This window comes from Anabrus simplex, chromosome 4 (assembly GCF_040414725.1).
Source record: "Anabrus simplex isolate iqAnaSimp1 chromosome 4, ASM4041472v1, whole genome shotgun sequence".
Taxonomy (NCBI): Eukaryota; Metazoa; Arthropoda; class Insecta; order Orthoptera; family Tettigoniidae; genus Anabrus; species Anabrus simplex.
This window is the reverse complement of record NC_090268.1, coordinates 372,723,558-372,746,066: the sequence shown is the minus strand read 5'-3', so window position 1 is coordinate 372,746,066 and position 22,509 is coordinate 372,723,558. Positions and strand designations below refer to the sequence as shown.

The 22,509-nt window shown below is 40.0% G+C and overlaps 1 protein-coding gene across 2 annotated transcripts in view; it reads left to right on the top strand.

The window, feature by feature from the left end:
* Positions 1-22,509, top strand: part of HnRNP-K (Heterogeneous nuclear ribonucleoprotein K) — a 281,790-nt gene that overhangs the window by 89,014 nt on the left and 170,267 nt on the right. For both annotated transcript variants that reach the window (XM_067145808.2, XM_067145809.2), the window contains exon 2: positions 8,550-8,644. The gene's annotated coding sequence lies outside the window, so the exon portion shown is untranslated. The remainder of the gene's footprint in view (positions 1-8,549; positions 8,645-22,509) is intronic.

Sequence of the window (22,509 nt, the reverse complement as noted above, 5' to 3'; positions counted from 1 at the left end):
GTTCGGATCTACCGATTTTTTAAAATTCATTTCTATCTATCCATCCATTCATTCGTCCTCACGTTTTGAATTTGGTCTGTGGAGAATTTTCGACTTTTAATTTGTCCTTACATTTAGTCTCATTTCATACCATTAGGGGCCGATGACCTAGATGTTAGGCACCGTTAAACAAGCATCATCATCAAAACGGAAGGAACTTCCCTCTTGGTGAAGCTTACAACCTGACCTTTCATTGGCCCCATCTGTACCGCGCCCCATGATATCTAGGTTTGAGAGTTGGCACCGTTATGGGCGTAGAGTGTGAAGTAATCTGTTTCTCACAGTTTGAGCTGAAACAAGGCGACCTGTGGCTGCCCGACGATCATTTTTAACATGGTATTTGGTTCAGGATTCCGAGCTGAAATTCAAAGGTAACTTGCCTCAGACTGCAGTCGTATGCCTTGGACGACCTGTACGAGGCATGTTGTTCACAGTTCCTGTCTCCAAATTGATGGAAGCTCCTGACTTCAGGAACAAGTAACAAACCTAGGGAACTAATTAGTGCAGCTTCCATGTTCGAACACGGCCCACACATCGAACAGCCGTCTCCGTTGATCATCCTTCTGGACAGTGTGATCGTGTGTGCACGTTCAATCGATACTAATCGGCATTTAGGGCAGTCGCCCAGGTGGCAGATTCCTTATCTATTGTTTTCTTAGCCTTTTCTTAAATGATTTCAAAGAAATTGGAAATTTATTGAACATCTTCCCTAGTTGTCGACATAGCACGCCGTGTCATTCGAGACGCTCACTACACTGTTTGGAACAAAATGGTCGTCATTCCGTTCGGCATAGGACATGCCAAGTTTGCAACAGTTAAATAACACGGGGTTATGCCACTCGTCTTGATGTGTATACAGCTACTCCCATAAATATTCAGTCACTCTGACTTTTGACACTTTTATTGGTTATTCTTACACTATAATGATAATGTATAATACAACGAAGCATGTAGGAAAACATAACACGTTCTACAAACATTGTGTTGTTTCAAACTTTTCTGACAATCATTAGTAAGCCATCCCATAAAACCAATAATTCCAGTGCCACGTGATGGTGGTGGAGTCTCCAAAACCTTCGGACAGTTGTACAGCAGCCCTCCCTGACAAGTTACGACTTGTGCTTGGCGTTATGTTGGTACAACTTAAAAGTACACTGTATACAAAGTTATTCCACATATTGTCGCAAACTGTTTTTGAGGATAGCCAAACAGCCCTATTTTGTCAAAGTATGTTTACTGAAACTCAGTGCACCAAACCTGTTCGATCCAACACATCCCCGCACCATTGTACTTCCTCCATGTTTTACCGTTGCTTGTAAATTCTTTGTTTTCAGTTCCTCGTGACGTTTCCGCCACACCAATAGCTTTCCATCGGACCCGAAGACGTTGAACTTTGACTCATCAACAAATAACACATCCTCCCACCAAACGCTGGGTTTGCTACGTAGGTTTTTGCGAAATATAGCCGCTTATTTACCGCACTAATGTATGGTTTCCTCCTAGCTCTTCTCACAGTGCTCTTCGCACGGTTTCAGTACCCACTTTCTTTCCACACTCCTGAAACTGCTGCTGCCAGTTTCGGAGCACTCATTTTCGGATTCCGTTTCACATTCTCAAGCACAAACCGCTCCTCTCGTTCTGTCAGTCTTCTTGGCCTGCTTGTGTGGGAGCTGAATCAATTCTGTCTTCATTTTTGAATCGTCTTATTATATCTCCAACTGTTATTCTCGTTATGTTAAGCATATCTTTCTATGCGATTTACCTTGAGCATGATGTAATATCACAAGCTGGCGTTTTTCAAACGTGGTATTGTCTCTTTTGACCTCCATTTGATACCAACCCTTAACACTGCAGCAAATAACTTCGGCACGACGTGTTTTGCGGCACCGCACTACTGAACTGAACATTTTGCAACGCTATCTGCCCTGTTTGTGTCAATACAACGGCAACCTCGGCCTTTCCGGGTGACCGAATATATTTGAGGCGTATCATTTCACCCATGGGAGTAATGTTCTTTCTTTTACAGCATACTGTACATCACTGCTCCTTGATTCCTCTTTGGCATATGCAACCACATGTACTTCCATTACTTGGGACACATTTGATTTCACATTCTGCTCATGCTTGCGTTATTGTCATAATTTTTTTTCGCGGATTTTATCACTGGCCGAATATTTACGGGAGTGACTAGTTATTGGACGGAAAATTCTCGGCCTGTTTTTGGTCATTCGACCGGGTCAGGAATGGAATAGAGGAAGCTCCCGTCTAATATTTCGTAAGAACCAGTGTAATAACCAGTGTAATTGTGTCCATGTTAAGCAGCTCTTGACGTTGCTAAACTTCCCTCAAGTGTGTTTCAGATAGTTTCTACTTGGCAGGTAACCATCAAGTGTGGAAGTTTAAAACTATACAAATCTATTGAAATAGTCTATCTTAATACAATTTTCTTGTCTAGGAGAAAGAGAAACGTTAACACCATTTCACCTAAAATGAATAACAATTTGATTGGTCAAAATTAATCTTAACCCTCTCATGCATGAATTTAAGAAAAATTTAATTAAAAATATTGTAATGTGATTTTCGTGGTTAAAATGACCCTATTAGATGATATAAACATAACACAAAAGGAAGTTGCCATACTTCGCGGGAATTTGTTGTCCTCTTGAGGACATCATGCATTTAGTGGAATAATGTCAACAAGTCATACATTTTCTACTTTGGTTTATTATACTAGTATTTACAAGAACTTTTTGCACCTGAGGCAATTGTATGAGTACAGCGAAATTACACTGGTCCTACTGCGGCATTTATATGTAACTGATGTACTTCACATGTTCATATTTCAGGCAATGGTATGGAAACTCGGAAAGCACTCTGGACGTAGTGGTACATTAAATTTTCCACAAATATACTGGGTTTACTCGCGGTTTTTGTCATGGCACCTGTTAGCATTTCTAGCCTCTGTTTTCTGCGGATAGTGTACTACTCCATCCTCTTTTCAGCAGGCACAGTATGTGTAGCCTGTTTCTTGAGTGGTAGTGATGGGCCATTTGTGCTACCGTCCCCTCTTCCGTGGTGCTTCTTCTGCCTTACCACCGAAGACAAGTCTTGTTGCCACTCGAAACTCGAGCAGGTCCATTGGGGTCTTACGGTCCATTTTCCATAGTAACCAAGCATTTACAGCTGTGGCATTTAGCATATGGTAACTATCCTGCGAAATACTGTGATAAGAGGCACGTCAGCACAAATCTTACACTGAGGTTATGCAATCATTTCTCATAATTATTGCTGTTACAATTTTAACGGCCGGCTCCGTGGTGTAGGGGTAGTGTGCCTGTCTCTTACCCGGAGGCTCCGGGTTCGATTTCCGGCCAGGCCAGGGATTTTTACCTGGACCTGAGAGCTGGTTAGAGGTCCACTCAGCCTACGTGATTAGAATTAAGGAGCTATCTGACGGTGAGATAGCGGCCCCGGTCTAGAAAGCCAGGAGTGGGGGCCGAGAGGATTCGTTGTGCTGACCACACACCTCGTAATCTGCAGGCCTTCGGGCTGAGCGGCGGTCGCTTGGTGGGCCCAGGCCCTTCAAGGTCTGTGGTGCCATGGGGTTTGGTTTGTTTTTTTACAATTTCAATACATTCTTTAAAATTGAAAGTTGCAAACCTACCTGAGACATCTTTACAGTGAAACAGCTCAAAGTAAATGCAGTATGTTGTTTGACACTGGAGAAACACGAACACTGATTATTTCATGGAATCATTTAAATCTGCTATCTGGTGGGAATGTTGTAAACTACTATAATCTTGTCGTACAAACATCACTCGCTCATCTGATAACATTACAAACCATTTAGAGAATCCTGGAAAATAAATATTGGCTGAAGCAGTTGAGAATACAAGCTAACCTCCAAAATAACAAGTTTGCATGATGTCCTCATATGTGGACGCCCGTATTATACCAATATTGTGTGAAGACTATATATCAGAATAAGCTAAATTATATTGGTAATGATAGTAGAATACACAAAATGAAGAACGACACACTTACCTTGGGAACTTTCAAAATAGGAACAGCTCAAAACAATTGGAAACTATGACTTCTCATAAAATGGCGAACCATGAATATCATGTTTTCAATGATGTCAATTAAATGCTGCCACCAACGGGTTCTGTTTAAAACTGATGTTTTCAACTCTTAGCAACCTAAAATATTTTTAATAACTTTACCTCCGTCTTTTGGAAATTCCAGGGAATAAATCATGCCTAAAAATTCGGATGTCCTCATATGAGGACACCATGCATGAGAGGGTTAAAACTTAGACTTTCACGACCACTAAATGGCATCTAAATCATTTTGGGGCTGTGATCTTAAGGAATAGTGGATATGTCACCCCTTGCAGGGTTCAACAGCTACCTCCTTGATTTCTGATCTGCTTTTTCAGCTGTTATAACAAGAGGCAGATTGCGTTCTTTTCCCAAAGGTTTAAAGTTTCGGAACTTGCTGATTTTTTTATCAATCGTATTTTAAATCTCTCTAATCCTGTGATGTGTGTCATTTACGATACTTACACTCTTGAACGAAGCATTGATTCACTTGGTGTCAAATGATGTGGAACAGGCTAACTAGTATACTTTATGCTAAAGTGACAAGCTGAAAATTAGCAGGTCCCATACAAGCTCTGCCGAATGGAAGGACGACTCACTTTTCTCGACTGGTTACCCTTGCCAACAAAAGGGTGCTCTTCTTCTGATTTTAGAACGGCTTTATTTGGTAACGTTCTCTTTAACTTCGTGTTAAGTTGCTTGACACAGTCCTGACAATAGAACTACGCAAGTTCATTGACAGTGTATATTTGATTAATATATTTTGAAGAATGGAACGGGAAGTATTTTATTACAGTATACCTTGTTTGCGGGATAAGGTATACACATGAATATTTAGTTTTCATGACCGCATTATACTTCAACTTACTAGGTCGTTGTGAGTGCATATAATACATGCTAAGACATGGTAAGTACGAGTACATAACGAAATGGCCAACCGTAGTGGGTTCATCAATTGTTTCATCAGCTTTGCAATTTTTAACTCTAAGTGCTATGTTAAGTATGTATTGTAACCTTGCTTTGGAATTGTGAAATTAAACTATGTTTTCATTCATTCATTTAATAATGATCTGCATTTAGGGCTGTCGACCAGGTGTAGATTCCCTATCAGTTGTTTCCCTAATATTTTCTTAAAATGCCGGGCTGAGTGGCTCAGACGGCTGAGGCATTGGCCTTCTGACGCCAGTTAGGCAGGTTCGATCCTGGCTCAGTCCGGAGGAATTTGAAGGTGCTCAGATACGTCAGCCTCGGGTCGGTAGATTTACTGGTACGCAAAAGGACTCCCGCAGGACAGCATTCCTGCACCTCGGCGTCTCCGAAAACCGTAAAAGTAGGTGGTGGGATGTAAAGCAAAATAGCGTCTTTTCCTAAATGAATTCATAGACGTAGGGAATTTATCGAACATCCTTTGGTAAATAACTTCGATTACCAATTCCTTTTCCTATGGGCTAATATTTACCCCAATTTGTCCTCTTGAATTCCTACTTAATCATATTACAATCTTCCCTGCTTCTGTACACTGCACTCAAAGCTTATTCTTCTACTGCCATTCCACGCCTTCTCCCACTGACAGCTGGGAACATACCGCTTAGGCCGAGCACCTCGTCTCCTTAATTTAGAGTCTTTCCCCGCCCTAACAGTACTAGTTTGGCGAAAATTACCTGGAACAAAGTGCTGCTTTCTTTGGATCTCTTCCAGTTGACGAATCATGTCTGAAACCATATCGCCCTATCATGTACGTCCTCAGTTCCTATACAGACGTAGAGCCCTGATTTTATTCGACTACGCGGGTCTATTTCTTGGAACCCTATATTCTTCAATGAATGCCTCCGTTAAAGTCTTGTAACCTAATAAAATACATATAAAACAGCTCGATGGCTTCGGTGCTAGTCTAGTCTCACCAGACGAAGTGTTTCTTATTCCTTAGTGATGTGGGATTTTGAAAAGCCAAGTCCCTATGATAGAAGTAGACTTAAGACTTACTACGGTGGCTTTTGATTTGAAGATTGCCACGTAAATTTCAGGCTACTTAAGAATAGCTTCGTTCTCCAGCAAGTGTGTGTGTTTGCTCATGGGAGAGATTAACTGGCGATCATATACGTGTGGGGGTCATTAATCCCATCGTACGTCAGTTTCGAAGTACATCAACGATAGTTATTCTGTATTTATCTCCATTTGAACTAATTTATCTCTTATTCTTTTTGATTGTAATTATAACTGCAACTTTACAGCATGTTTGTGCAAGCATATTTGAGCTTCCTGTATTTTGTCACTCGTTAACATAATGCATTGAATTTATTTTGGTTAATTACAATACATCCCGTTAATATCGCAAGGGGAAAGGGAATTGCTGAATGATCAAATGTAAGAGGGGGACATCCCAGTTTATAGAAAGGAAATCGGATATTACTGTATTTGAAAGGTGAATTCGTAGTTGAGAATATTACAGTGAAATGTTATTTATCAATAATTATAAAACATTTAAGCATGGATAAGTTTTAGATGACTTTCAGTTATAATTTGTAAGTTCAGAAGTCGTAGGTATAATAATAATAATAATAATAATAATAATAATAATAATAATAATAATAATAATGATAATAACGATGATGATAATAAATCTTAAACCAAAATTTTGAATGTTTGGCCCATTCGATTTGAATCAACCTGTCATTTAGGCCCTTCACAAAAGGCCCCAGGAGCTCTTTAACTTGAGTGCGTGGGTTGACGACCACGGGGCCCTTAGCTGAGTCCTGGTATTGCTTCCACTTCAGCCAGGATCCTCACTTTAATTTATCCTATCCAACCTCTCTTGTTCAACTCTTCATTTCCGACCCCGACGGTATGTGGGCACTCGAGGCCTGGGGATTCTTTCATTTTCACGCCCGTCGTGACCCTCTTCTTTCTTTGGTCGATACCTTCATTTTTCGTAGTGTCGGATCTATTCTAGTTTCCCTGTTGTACCTCCTCTTAATACAATAATCACCAACCCCACCGTGGTAAAACATCAAAGAAACGGAATTCTGATTTTATTAGGTTATAGGGAAAAATTACAGAAATGCTGTGAGTTGCAACCAGGAACTATTCCCTAGAGAACTGAGTTTGTCACTCGGTATGGTTTGTTCTGTGATAAAAATATGGTAAATAGGTCACGTTAGGCTTCGATGCTTATGTTACGCCAAGTCGATTTGTTTGGAATTCGGGTAACAATGTTACCATGGGAACCATGGCCTATATACCTGTAGTATAGAAAACAATCAATTCACCTCTAGCCAAGCAAGCCTTTTCCCTTTGGTGGGAAGGGCTTATGGCATGATCGTAGTACTGGCCTATCAGGAACTAGAAAACCTGGAGACGGCCAATGAGGGCTCCGTGTACTTTTGTAATGGGAGGGTAGTTTGCTGTGTGTCTGTCTGGTGTGGTAACCCGCGTTAGCGTGTGGTTTATAGGGGGTTGTTGAAGTAGCCGCTTGCCTTCAGCCTGGCATTCTGCAGGTGTTTGCCGACGAGCGCACGTCTAGTGGTCATGGGAAGTTGGCTCTTGACACACTCTCTGCCGCCAGGTAATACATCTGTAGATCGACTACACATTGGATTAATTCTCTTTGCTGTTAAAACTCTTGTACGGAATAGTGTACGATATATTGTTTTTGGTTACTTACACATTCGGTGTCATTACTGTATTGTGCCTGTTCAGATATACAGCTTTCTTTGAAAACTCCTAATTGCGCTAAATTCATTAATATTAGTCCGTCGTATTTTGTGTTGCTTTGTTGCTGTTCATGAATCATCGTGTTCATTTTCATCGTTGTAGAATTAGGAACATGAGTTTTCGAATTCCGTAAGTTAGGAGGGACAAATCGAACACCTTTTCGGGCACAATAGCTTCGTCTGATGTGAAATGTGGTCTCCATGCCTTACTTCTTTTGATAGGTACTTCATAGCGTATATAATGTAGTATAGTGCTCAAAACATCGCACAATACACCTCTGATGAACGATAACGATTTAAGATGACATTTTCTGAATTCCAGGAAGGAAAGCCTCAAATTTTCTGAATAGTATGGAGTTCATTAGTCAAGCTCGTCAAGTGGCTTTATAAGACCAGTTCCGAATTGTTTTTATTTAGTAGCATCAACTAAGCTAAACTTTGAGCAATTAAATGCCGAATATTGAATAATTTTTTGTGCCATAAATCTAAATGGTAAGACTTTTGTTTCCTCTGCTTACAAGAATTTCCTGTTTAACCAAATCCATATCATGTTTTGGTCTTATTGTTCGTGTAATCTCTTAAAGTGGCTAATCCGCTCAATGTGCCCTCAAGTGTCTGACACACTTAGCTGTATTACATATCTTGCTGAGGAATTTTGCACAAATTTGACAGTAATATGCAATCATCTCGTTATTTTCAGATTGATTTGGCAGTAGATTTAGAAACCTAGAAGTTTCTTACCACCATATCCTGACCACTACTGGTGCCACGTTCTACAAGAAGTGCAAATCTTTGGTAAGTTGCCGTAGAGTTCGGAACATTGTATTGCGTGGTTAAAATGTAACACAAATCCACACGGTATTCATAAAATCTAAAAATCTAATTTCTTCACCGTAACTTTTGGTTCTCTATTATATTGTTTAGTAAGGGGTCTAGCATTCTTTCCTGGTAATTGTTAGATAATGAACCTATAGTATAAGTTCCATAACTCATTTGTGAGATTTTAGTCGAAACTAAACTACCTAGTCGTTAGGATTAAACTTCGGTGCTCACAGTAATACGTCCCTATAGTTCAAGTCTATATTGAAATTAATCCATGTTAAATTTTTCAGGAAGACAAAAGGCTTATGCTTACATCATTTTAATTGCACATGTTTTATCTTTTTGAGATATAAGATTGTCTTTCGACTTCAAGTGGTTATTTTGGTTTTGAATGGATTGAGAAAAATATTGCGTGTGGCTCAAAGAAGGCAGCACATTCTAATTATGATCATTGCAGTCCATTGGTAATTGCTTATGCCAAATTACTGGTTCTATGTATTGAATAAGAGGTTAGTTGATTTCACAATTTTTTTGATCTATACTGTGTACCATATTTTTTGTTTATAGTCTCTTGTGGTCCAGAATATACCAAAGATTTACTTCCTCTCCCCCTGTATTTAGCCAATTGGATGTAATCTTGAGTTTACGACTGTTAGTATTACTTTGAAGCTACACATCTCAAATTCTGCACAGCCAGCTTCTTATAACAGTTATATTTCTTGAACATATTTTCATGGTCTCCTGAGCTGTCTGTGATCTTAATATTTCTGGAAGGTAGAACTGAGTAAATACTTGTTGACACTAGTAATACTAGGAATTGTTCATGTCTGTTCTGAGCAGAGCTATTTTAAAATAAAGTTAACGGCATGCAGTTACAATATTTTTTTGAGCAAGTTACTTCTGCAGTTTTTAGGAAGTAAACATGAAACCTCATCTTACGTTATTGCGGAAATACTGTTATTTTGCGATGGAAACCACCTACAAATTTCTTAAAGTGACGAAAGTAATATGTGATAAACTTCGTATTTTTTGTGATAGTGATAGGTGTTGAGGAACGTGCATGATGGAGGGCTTAGAGACTCCTGATGATGCAATAATGGCGAAAAGATTTACTTGTGGGTAAGCAAGGGAGGGGGGGGGGGGATAATTCCCTCTTCATTTTGATCTACCAATTTCCTTCAGAATATTACAGGAGTGCATACGTTTTGTAGTCATGTTTAGGACAGAATTGTTACATATTTCTGGGTTCTTTTGTTTCAATACATTCGTAAACGTTTGATAACCGCAAAATTTGACTCATGTAGTCCGTTCCTTTGCTTGACTTCTTAGACTATGTTTAGGCATAAAAATTCATTTGTACACGATATAACATGCGTGCTTCTATTTTGTAGGAATTGGTGGTTTGTCTCATTTAACGTTTTGGAAATCTGCGATCTTCAAACAGCACATTATTCTAGTACAGTAGAACCCCGTTTATCCGAAATACAGGGGGCGGAGCCACTTAGGTCGACGGTTTTTTTTGGATGACACGAGGTAAATATTTTCGGAAGTTAAATGGCCAAATAAAAATGCATAAACTGTCTTTTTCTCTATGCTTACAACGCGTTTTCGTTTAGTTGACATTCAATAAGCACGCACTTGCCACTGTACTTTTAACACGATTACTGTATACTGTACCTGCTACTGTATTTCAAAAGAACCCAGTCCAGATGGCTGGGACAGCGTTGGTAGGATAAGAATAAGATAATATACAGTGCCGTTGAGCAGATAATTCATGTTGAAATAGAGGAAGAAAAGCATTGGAACTACAGTGTAGAACTGCAAGGGCAGTGGAACGACCTTGAGTGAAAGAAAAATATGAATGGAGAAGGGTCGCTGGACTTCCCCAGTTTCCTGACAGAAGCTGCAGTATAGTCCGAGCAGTAAACAAGATGAAACTCCCGCAACTGAAGCAATGTTAATAATAATAATAATAATAATAATAATAATAATAATACCTGCTTAGAGCCGATGACCTTCGATGTTAGGCCCCTTCAAACAACAAGCAGCATTATCAATTCCTGCTTGTTCAAGAAAAAATGTATTGTGGAACGAACCAGATGGGAAGAAACTGTTATGCTAGAATGCACGTGTAGCATAAAACGAAAGTCATAATACAAAAAATAGGGCTTGCCTAGTAGCTCTTAGCACAAATAACAAGATAATTACTAATATCGACGGCTAGGAGTGAGAGGGTATACAAAATACAGTATTAACATGAAATTTTGCCAGAGAATTTCAGTTAAGCACGAGATGGCAACGGTCGCGTGGTTAGCGTTCAAGCTCCGTAATCGTTGGCTCGAGTACCGCTCGCTTTTTGGCAAGTCAAGGCCCTTCTGGGCTGCAGTACCATGTAAAAAAAAATCGGTTAAGCCGGTTTTCGGTTAAGCAGGGTTCTACTGTACTGCAGATCGAATCTCATGTGGATATTCAGTTTACACACTAATTTATGTACTGCAGAATGTTGCCCTCAACAGATACAAACCAGTGCTAAAAACTTATGAAGTGCTTCTTTTAGGTGAACCATTGTTACTTCTGAACAAATGAATGTTACAAGTTTTTGTCTATGCAGGCTAGCCAATGTAGTTGGTAGTGTCGGCCTGCGGATCCCAAGATAACGGGTTCAAACCCGACAGAGGTAGTCGGATGTTTGAAGGGCGGAAAAAAGTCCATTAGACACTGTCGTACGATGTCGGCATGTAAAAGATCTCTGGTGACACATTTGGCGTTTACCCGACAAAATTAATTAAATCTCTGCCATAGACGCCCAAGAGAGTTTCGGTTTACTCGGTCTGCCATCTAGTGGGCCTAGAGTAAAACGGAACGTCGAAATTGACGAGCAGACAGCCAGATGGTGTCAAATTGAAATGTCTGCACACGGTAGCTGAGGCCATACGATTATTTATTATTTAGCGAATGCAGTACAGATCTAGCCGGTAGGCTGGGAGAGGTGTTTGTATACAATTTCTAATCAAGCGATTGTGTGCCTAAAGCATAGATTCTATTACAAACCTCTCTGCAATGTTCATATGGAGTGATTGCATATGTCGCTGTTGATGATGATTCGTCCGTCCGATGGCGACGTTAAGCATTTCGCCAGTGGCGTGCACTGAACCCCATCTACCCCAGCGCTGCTGGGATAAATAACTTTGTATTAACATTTTCTTATTATTCCTTAGAACGCTTTTTATAATGTTTAAAAAACTGCGAACATCTAAGCCAAGCCGAGAATAGCTGTCTCGACAATCCGCTCACACTACAGCAGTTCAGCTTCTCCAGCGAGCTGAGTTTCCTTGCCGGCGCGAAAGAGAGTTACCCCAGCGAAATTTAAGTCGCTTGGATGACGCATGCATTTTTTAAGTTTCCTTGTCCTGGGAGCGGGGTGGGACTATGGGCCTACCCCGACAGCAATTTACGACGACAGGCCAGCTAGCTTAGGTAAGGCATGTTAGTTTTAATACTTGACACTCGAAGTGTTCAGCGCCACACGCTAGAGGAAGAAAAATATCAACATGTTTACAGTATAGCCACTTGCACATAGTCTTGCTAATGAAAATAGAGCCAGGTTATGAAATACGGAAGAATGTATTTGATTTTTGGGTTTCGGAATGTATAAAGTTTTTTCGAGCAATTCATTGATGGCACGTGTAGAATGTTTTTTGATAGCCACAAAAAATATTTAGGTTGCCCAGTATGAACACAGTTAAGCGCGAAGTAAAATAATTATGTATTTGGTTGTCTGCGATGGTGGTATTTAGTGAATTTTTGTAGTGTTCCTCTTGGATTATGGGTGAAGGTTTCGCGATTTATGTGGCATTCTTCATTAATATAACGTGTGTTATACGTCGTGACGAATATTTTCCCTTTTTTGTCGTTGATGTGCGTCCATCCAGTGAGTGATACTATAAAACTTGGGCGACGGTAAAATACCAGTTAAATTTTGCTGATTCTGTTTAGGTTAGGCTTTTTAAGTTAAAAATAAATAGTCCCAATGCATTTTTGTGAAAACCATGACCATCACGAAAAGTCACTGGGTGAAACTGTAAGTAGATTGTTTAAAATCTGCTTTGGATTAAGTTATGATGGTGTCATTGCCGTGAATATCAATTTGGAAATATGTGCGAGTGTGTGGTTGAAAATATTCTTTAAGACCTTTCTCAGGACTTTACAGAGTGTGGTGGGGGCTACGATTGCTGACATGAAAATTTGTTTGCAGCTGGGGTAACGAATGTCCTCACCGCACGCCACTGCATTTAGCAAACCCCTGGTGCTATTTGACAGGAGAAGGCTATATGCCGGCACCGGGTTTAACCCTTTCCCTTCCTACTGTAATGTATCACGTCATTTCATCGCACTAACTCCTCTGAAGTTGACGTTAGGAAGGTAATGCAGTCGTAAAAATACGCTACGAATATTCATATCGCTTCGTACTCGAACCCGTAGAGAAAGGGGACAAGGGTTGGACATACACAGAACGTACAAATATTATGTTATTAGGATCTTGTATAGTTCTTGTTTCCCTTTCCTTTTCGTTAATATTCGTTGAAGTGTCGGTACATTTGTGCTGACGATGGGCGTCTATCCTAAGTCATGTAACATTGGTTCCTTGAAGTATGTTTAAAAGTAGTCTTAAAGTGTGCATGCATAGTCTTTACAGTGGTTTTGATATCTCATGTCTTAGAATAAATTACATAATCCTAAAAATGATTACTGCAATATAATGTTCAGATACATGAAACTTTCTTGCTGATACACTTCGAAGAATTGTAATTGGTTTATTATGGAAAGATTATAAAGTTCTTTTTGAGAATATTATATCTGAAGCAGTCAACAGTATTATTCAGCCGTTGAATGATTTACCTTCGTTATTTAGTGGACTAAGCCAGTAGTAATTGGCTGTTCAAGAATGCAGCAGTAATAGTAAGGGCCAGTCTGTACTATCGCGTAAGAAGTTTTCATTTAAATACATTTTTGGGTCGCAATTTAATGACGTGATTTAGGTCCTTGTACTGTAGCTCTTTCATCTGCCCTATCTGATCTCGATCTTCCTATTTCCATCTTGTTTAGTTCAAGAGGAGCTTTGGAATATTTCTCTCACTTCGTTTCGAAAATACACTTTTCGTAAGGCCGTGGTCTCTTGTCCATTCTGCGGGCTCCTTGGTTTGAAATATAAGTTAATCGAACTCGATAATTACTGTCCAGTTACAATAACAATACGGAGAATAAAACGGAATCATACTAACGCATGCTCCTTGTCCTTTTAACTGGCCAGCCTGTGAAAGACCAATATCTTGACCGTCCTGGCTCAATTTATGCGACTTGCTACTTTAAAAAAGTGTTCAGACCAGCTCACATTTTACGAACTAGTTATTTTTAAAGCACTGCCAAACTTTTGTCGGAATGAGGATTGTTAGAATTAGTACATAGTAATTCCTCGGATACGTTACGTTGACTGACCTCCAGCGCAGAGTAGTGGTTGGTGCTGTGATCACCCTCCCCTCCCTTGTATCTGCTGATGCGCCGCAGCCTCCAAGTAGGCTCCAGATCTGAGTCGTGAGCAGGGAGTAGTTGCCACATGATGGATATATGGTGAATGTTCTGTTCCGTCAGTGCGGTATCGCGCGCGTGTATGTTAAGTGTTGGACTTGGCATCTGAAGTTTTGTTGGTGTTAACCAGTTTCGTGAACGGAGGTTAGAACTTTTCCCTTCCTTTCTTCCTGTCATATAGAAACCGGCATTGTATTATTTGTTTGAAATATAAACTGTATTATTTCTGTTTATTGGAAATCCTAGAATTAAACCACTTTCTTTACTCCTTACTGCCGTACTGTTTTTTTTCCTAATATCAAAAGGTCCGTATCACAGTGTTCGTCTAGCATTGATTCTTCAGCTAGATTTGAGCTACTAGAATGTTATACGTTGTAGGGTGATTAGCTTCAATGTAATTATTAGCCGCAGTGGTGTTTCGAAATTCAGTTTACCTGCTGTTTGGATGCTCGAGTTCCATTCATTGTTTTGCGCTAGATAATCCTTGAAAAGTATGCGTTTCACTTTCCTTGCTTCAGTTAGGTGATTTCTTTGCGTACTTCAGATTTAAGCAGGATTGTTAGCATTATTGATAACATGTTACACATTTAATCCGTTGCCTGTAACCTCGTTAACCTAATCGTGTTGACATTTTTACTTTTGTACTATCCTGGACAAGTTCTGAATTTGGAGTTGTTAAACCTAAATTTTATTTGTAACAGTGTTATCGTTACCGTGTAGGTTACTCCGTGTAACATGTAGACATTGTCGATCAGAAAATACTGTAGGTTGTAATTGCGCAAGTGTACCAAGTAGAACCCACCCTCCCTCTGCGATCAATACCGAGCATCCTGTAGAGGGGCGGGAGAGCCTACGATGGGGTGAGTTAAGGCAGTTGGGTGTGTGTAGCGGATGTAAGGTTTTGACGGGAGGGGTGAGGTAAGCCGCCTACTGCTCCCGCCGGACTGGCGGCGTATGTTTGATCACGCACCCGTTCCCGACAAACTTCAGGTTGCTATATCGCGTCCAAATTGGAGTAACATTTTGTTTTGTAGTTTCCAGGATGCCATAAGCAGTGTTCTGTGTATCGTACATACGATCGAACAGTAGACTACAGTTTAAGTTGACCTTTCCTTTTCATTTTGTTTTTGTATTTTGAAATGTCTTTATTACTTTGAAAGTATTGTCCTCAGCTTACCAGTGCTGTCGGTGCCAGACTCCCGTTCTACTCATTACTGACGGCCGCTATCAATTATTCTGATGGAATGCGTTTTAGTTTTCGTCTCTAAAGGTCAGGAGTCTTACACACAAAACCAGCGTGAGTTCACATGATGGTTCTAGTTTCAAGAAACCGTGTTTGGTGTTAAAAATCTCCACAGATACCGAGTGCATAAATGTTGCACACGCCATATTGTTTTCTTCCGTCATAATTCTCCCTTTTTATGCTACTTTTGTTAAAATGCATTGTTATTTAATCGCTTCTAGTCCATGTCATAATGCTACAGCAATGTGACATTTTCATAGTGTGGTCGAAAGTTTGTGTTGGCAAGGCAAGTGGGAAGGAAGGATGGAAGGAAGTCAGTCAGTCAGTCACTGTGCCCTTTGTGTAGAACTTTAGTAATAGATCGTGCAAACATTTCCCTGTTGTGATCTTATAAAATATAGAAATATAGCCATGTCCGGTATAAAATACAGGGAGATATCTAGTGTATATTACGGGAACTGTGATATGTAACGACGGTCTTGTTGAAGTTGGAAATATTAATAGTCAGTTAACCATTGTTGGTATATTACCTTTTAATGGATTATAATTTGTAACGTCGTATCCGGGTTAATATGTACGTAAAACGAAGTTCAGTAAGAACATTTTACCGAAATATTTGATACATAAGCGTTTTTTGAAATGAGTTCCTAATGAGTGTTCTATCTCTAGTTACTATCCAAACATGTTTGCAGACAATGGCCACTGATTCTAGAAAAGACCGCAGCGAACTTATAATTCCACTGTTGCTTGAATAAAAAAAATATACTGTACCTATTTTTGGAATGAATCATCTCTTCTTTGTATCGGAGTACGTGATACAGGAATGCAAATAAGCACAGAACGGTCACATTACAGGCCCCCTTTCCTTGCCTGATCACTGCTTATAGTGAGGCCTGAAACCAGTTTTTAATTGATGTATTTCAAGCCAATCAATTTTTTCGAACCAAGTGTCTACACCTGTCTAGGCCATTTTTTACACCCTGTTAGGTCTACCTCCTGGAGTCACCTGTATGGTTTCCATCTGTTCATTGATATATTTTTTATTCGGCTTATCGGAAACACACGAAGAACGTCACATACTTTTCTTTTTCGTCGGAAATCTTTTGTCTCTTCCCCGAGAGATGAAGAAAAAAAACCCAGTTTGATTTGACATACCGCTTTTGACTGAAATGAACTCATACGTAATTAAACAAAACTCTCAAATGAGAGACGGCTGACACCCTGTCTAGTTCAAAAGCAGACCCTACACGGTCAGTAATACTGATCAGTAATACTGAGTCAATAATACTGACAGTACGCATCAATATTGTAGCGACCTTACACGATCATTATTACTGTCAATATTTTGGTCAGTACCAGTGCACTAGCTTACCATTGCGGCATTCTCACTTTACAAATAAAGTCAATAACCGTCACTACGGAATGAGATTTATAACATGCAATTGCGGTATTCTATCAAAATAGATCGTAAAAGACGGACATTTTGTAGCTATGATTTTAGTACTGTACGAAACGCAGTTTTAAACGTAAACGATGGGTTAAAGATCGGCTTAGGAAAAGAAGAATATGTTCATATGAAGTGTTGAGGGAAACACAATATACCGAAGCAGAAGATTATCAGAACTACGGTATCTCCGAATGCGTGAGAGTACTTTTGCGAAATTACTACGAATGGTAGAGCCTTTTGTAATAAGGCAAAATACAAACATGCGGTGCTGTTTATCGGTGGCAGAGTGATTAGCGGTGACAGTGAGGTATCTTGCAACTGGTATACATTTTGAAGATTGGTAGAGCCTTTTGTAATAAGGCAAAATACAAACATGCGGTGCTGTTTATCGGTGGCAGAGTGATTAGGGGTGACAGTGAGGTATCTTACAACTGATATAAATTTTGAAGATTTAAAGTTTTCCGCTATAATGTCACCAGTTTCCATCAGTACAGCAGTTGGGGAAACATGTAAAGTATTGTGTTATGTTTATTCTGGCAACGTTTTATATACCTCGATAAACTTTTGCAATAGGCCTACTTGACGGTTCCACAAGCACCTCTACTTGGCCTTGGTGAGAAACTCATTTGTCGTCCACCGCTGCTCCGTTGATACTGACAGAAATAATGACAAGCGCACTCACACGGTCATAACTGTCAGTATCCCCACCACTCTGCAGTACTGACGCTCGCAGATCAGGAAATCCGGATCTGCTTCAGTACTGGCCTTCATTCCATCATTCCAGTCCACACGCGATCAGTATTACTGTAAATATTTTTCGATACTGACAGTTTTATTGACCGTGTAGGGTCTGCTAAAGACGCAATGCTCGCTTACTCCAGTACGCGCTTACCGATGAACCAAATTGCTGGCGGGAAAACTGTTATGTAAGGATGGGTTGCGATTGGAGTCGCGGAGAGTAGACTGCATCCTGTGAAACACTCTCAAGCGAGTGAACATAAAATATTGTATTGCGATATCATCGTTAGTGTTTCATTTTGGCGATGATATATTCTGACGGTAAAATTGCCAATATGAACGTGAATGACATAAAAACAGAAAAACTGGCGAGTGCTTAGATCTTACAATAAATTTGACCAATTTTTCCTGCATCATAATAGTCGGACGCGCAGTCTAGGGGTAGCGTGGCTGCTTCGTACTCCGAAGCCCCGGGTTCGATTCCAGCCAGGTCAGGGTTTTTCACCTGGGTCTGAGGGATTGTTCGAGGTTTGCTTATCCTAGGTGATTACAGTTGAGAAACTATCTGATGAGACGGCGATTCCAATCTAGAAAGGCAATATTGACATTCAGGATTCGTCGTCCTGACCACGCGTCACTTCGTAATCTGCAGGCCTTTGGGCTGAACGTTGGTCACATGGTAGGTCAACGCTTGTCAGGCCTGTTGCCCCAAGGTATTTTTGTGAAATAATAATAATAATAATAATAATAATAATAATAATAATAATAATAATAATAATAATGTGTTTAATCGTCAGTTCTAAGGCTGGTTTGATCCTCAATAGCTCCACCATAAGCTGTCATAGATGGCCTAAGCATCACTGAAGTGGCGTACTAGGGAAATGAGTGAGGTAATTTCCCGTTGCTTCTTTCCTCCCCAAGCCGGAAGTTGCTATTGCATGTTACTCTGCCAAGCCCACTGAAATGCATGCATCAACCGACCCTATGAGCAACATTTTCACACCATTCATAGCAAGGACTGGCTGTATAAGGAATGGCATTATTAGCAACATACATCAGCCACTTCCATATTGTCAAAGCCAAGGATAAGACTGAGACAGGTCAATGAAAGTAACAAAATTGCTCTAGCCTATACCAGGAGACATAGTACATTGTAAACACTAGCTCCCGCCATCAAAGGCAAATAATAATAATAATAATAATAGTAATAGCCATGATCGGTAAGGCGTTGAAGTCTAAACGGTCCTGGCACCATGGTTAGCCGGTTCGACTCAGATTGGTTGAAAAATTTTTCGCTGTCAGAATGTTGGCTGGTAGGGTAGGAGAGGTGTTGGTATACAATTTCTAATCATTAGATTGCATCTCAAAATCATCACTGGCGCGACAGCCCTTTGTGGATCTTGGCCTTCTGAAGAAGTTTTCCCCATTCTTTCCTGTTAAGTGCAGAGCTCCTCCAATTCTTGATTCCAATTATCTTTACATCCTTTCTCACCCCTTCTTCCCACCTTAACTTTGGTCTGCCAACTTTCCTGATTACTTCTGGCACTGCATTAAATATCTTCTTTATCATTCTGTCATTAGCACACAAGACATGTCCTGCCAACTCCAACCTTCTGATCTTTAGACAGTTAAGTGTTTGGTTCGTTATATAAATTATACAATTCGTGATTATATTTTCTTCTCCAGACACCATTTTCTTCCAACTGGCCCAAAAGTTTGCCTCAAAATCCTTCTTTAAAATATACCGAGCTGTCTTTCATCAGATTTTAAGTGTGTCCAGGTCTCAGCACCATATGTTAATACAGGCTTTACTAAAACTGTGAGCTTGCATCCGGGAGATAGTAGGTTCGAATCCCACTATCGGCAGCCCTGAAAATGGTTTTCTGTGGTTTCCCCATTTTCACACCAGGCAAATGCTGGGGCTGTACCTTAATTAAGGCCACGGCCGCTTCCTTCCAACTCCTAGGCCTTTCCTATCCCATCGTTGCCATAAGACCTATCTGTGTGGGTGCGTAAAGCCCATAGCAAAAACTTTGTACATCAGAACATTTTTTTTTTCCCCCCCTGAACAGCAGCTTAGACTTAAGTGTTTTGAGGCCATGATAGCACTTTATAGCAGACAGCATACGTTCTTGGATTTCAGAACTTTGTTCTTGGAATTAACTTCTGATCCGAGGTAGGTAAAGCTACGCCCAACATCAAACTTATACGAGCCAATTTCTATGAATGTAGACCCACTAGGGTTACGGACATGTACTTAGTTTTTCCTTCATTGAACTGTAAATTCATCTCTTTTGCTGCTTTTTCGAGGCTTGTGAAAGCTTCTTTCAATGCTCTTGGTGTTCTTGCGATTAAATCAATATCACCTGCATATGTCAAAATTTGAACTGATTTATATAGGATGGCTCCCCTTGTGTTGATACTTGCATCTCTTAACAACTTTCTCCAAAGCTATATCAAACAAAAGGCATGATAATCTCCTTGCCTAACTCCATTCTTGGTTGTTACAGCACTGAATAACATATTCTGGATCTTGATTTGTTTCAAGAGTATTTTCCATGATAGCTTTCACAAGGGCGATCAATTTCTTAGGGATCTCAAACTCTTCCATCGCTACATAGAGATGCTGTCATAGGCTGATCTGAAGTCAATGGAGAGATGGTGTGTATCAATTCCAAATTCTTTACATTTTTCAAGTATCTGGCAAATTGTGAAGATCTGATCAATAGTAGATCTTCCGTGGCAAAATCCGCATTGATAGTCACCAAACACATTTTCCACGTAAGGCACCAATCTGCTAATCAGAATGTTGGAAAATATTTTATAGGTAATTGATAATAAGCAGATACCTCTATAGTTAGAACACATGATATCGCCTTATGTATTGGACAGGTGATACCTACGTTCCATTCATCAGGGATTGTTTCAGCTACCCATATCTTGGCCACTAGTTTGTGAAAGTGTTTAACTAATTCTTTTCCAGCATTTTCACAAGCTCTGATTGTATAGAATCCATTCCTGGGGATTTGTTATTCTTTAACTTCTTAATGCCAAGCTCAAATTCCTCAATAGTAGGTTTCAGTACTTCTATGTCTGATTTTCTTTTATTTACAGGAGGTAAGGTTACTTGGTTATCACCTGGACTTTAATTCAACAGTTCATCAAAATAATGTGCCCATCTTTCTGGTATTGCTTCCTCACTGCCTAGTATTATGCCATCTTTATCTCTACACAAACTTGTTCTAGGCTGGAAAGCCTTATGACTTGTATTTAAATTCTGATAGAAAGCTCTCACATCATTCATCCCTTTCTTCTAATTCTTTCCTCTCACACTGTCTCTTTTTCTTCTTGTGCAATCTCTTTTCTTCTCTTCTGGAAGCTCTTATACTCTTCCACTGCTTTTCGGGTGTGGTTCCTCTGTTGCATTCTCTTGTATGCTTCATTTTTTTTAAGCTGTTGCTTGTGCAAACTCATCAAACCAATTGTATTGCCAAACTTTCTCTCCCCTTCCTAAAACTTCATTTGCAGTTTTTAATAGTGCATCTTTAAGATTCTTCCAGATTTCATAAATACTCTCACTATTAGGCAAATCGGTCAGGGCCTCATTAAGCAAGCTAGCATTTCCGAGAGCAGTTTCCGGCTCCTTCAGCCGAACACTGTTGAACTTTCTTGCATTGTATCCATGTACCTTTCTTGCATTAGATATTTGGCTTCTAATAGTTGCTACCGCAAGGTAATGGTCAGTCGATATTGGTCCCCCTATAATTATTTCTAAAATCCAAGTTAGAGAAGTGTCTTGCATCTATTAGGAGGTGGTCAATTTGGTTAAAAGTACTTCCATCTGGAGACTTCCATGTCATTTTATGTGTGTCCTTGTGATAAAAGTAGTACTTCCCACTACCATATTTCTCGAGGATGCAAAATGTACAAGCCAGATTCAATTATCATTATAAATATCATGTAAGTTATATTTTCCAATACAAAGTTTGTATTAGTCTGCTCTTGGGCACTCATCATCCAATTCATCATAAAATTAATCTTTATCTTCGTCGCTCTTCTCTTCAGTTGGAGCATGTGCACAGATAAGACTGTAATTGAAGAACTTCCCTCTAATTCTAAGTCTGCACAATCTATGCGATTTTCCCCGAAAATCCATAAGGTGTTTAATCTGCTTATTGACAATAAAACCAGTACCAATCATGTGATCCTTCATGTGGCAGCTATAGAATACCATGTGATTTTTTCTCTCTATCACTCCTTCACCAATCCATCTCACTTCTTGAATAGCAGTAATATCTAGTCGATACTCATCCAGCTGATCCAGCAACTTTCTTAGGTTTCCATCTTGGTAAAGAGTTAACACATTCTACGGACCAATTCTCAAGTCCCTTACACGTTTGCGAGGTCGTCGTAAAAACGTCAGGCTGGCTATTTCTTCTTCAGATTTTGTAACGAGAGTTTTTTTACAGATTGGGTTGTCAGCCCAACGCCAACCCCAGCAATCCTGGAGGCCGATGTTTTCTTTCGGGTTGTCTCCCTTAGCTGGTGGGTCCCCATTTTGAAGCATCGGGAACTCTCTTTTTCGCCCTTACATGACTTAGCCGTGTACATGCAGTGTACCCGTTACCCAGGGGCCACGCCATGGTCATGCATGTATCAGACTTGGTAGGAATATATGGCATTTCCTGTGCTTTATTAGTACACTTCCACCAGCAAGAAGTGAACCCACCGGACCACATACTACCCCTTCGGCCCCCAGACTGGCTCTCAAAAACCTGGATTAAATTCCAAACCACTCTGCAGTGCTCATACGGAGTGAGGCCT